Below are 825 nucleotides of genomic sequence, written 5' to 3'. Positions count from 1 at the left end.
TATTAATACGTAGACGAACAATTTGATATGAAGACTAATTTATCAAGTAGAACAAAAAGTTTAAAATTAATTTAATAATTAAAATTTATTGAGAACTAACGTATGACTAATTTTATTTTAACAATCGACTTAGAGTATTACTTTTAATTTATAACATTCAAATTTTTAATAAAGAACTCCAATTTTTATAATTAAGCAATGCAACTTAATTAGTGGTATTTGGACACATATATAGGTGAAGTAGTCAGAATCGAATGGATGATGATGATGATTATTTTCCATGACCAAGCTGCATCAACCAATGATAATGGCAGCTCTTGTCTATCTGTATTCAACAGAAGAAGCAAAGCTGGCAATGGTGGCATGCCACGTGATGAGATTGTTGCATTGCATTATATATATTGCAAGTTCTTGCACCCAATTGAGAGGCTTATATAATTATTGAGTGGCACTATTTATAACAGAAATCAGAATGTACATTTTGTATAATATAATATAATAATATACACGAAACATGCATCACAAAAGAAGAATACAAATTGTGAGGGAGCAATAAGGCAATGGTGGCCAATTTTTCTATTTCTTTTCCAACACACTCCATTCCTTCCGATCTTCTTAGCAAGGACAGCTTCTCCTTCATGTCATGGGCCCATCATTTTGATAGATCATGATGAAAAATTAATGAAGAAAACAAAAATCAATTATACTGCATCAACACTAATAATCAACCATACCATAGTTATTTTTGTAATAATAACACTTTACAAACGATATAATATAATCAAAATTGCTTTACACTTATAATCAAAATTTATAAATAGAATA

The sequence above is a fragment of the Arachis ipaensis genome, chromosome B05, assembly GCF_000816755.2.
Source record: "Arachis ipaensis cultivar K30076 chromosome B05, Araip1.1, whole genome shotgun sequence".
NCBI classification, from domain to species: Eukaryota; Viridiplantae; Streptophyta; class Magnoliopsida; order Fabales; family Fabaceae; genus Arachis; species Arachis ipaensis.
Note: the sequence above shows the minus strand (reverse complement) of the source record.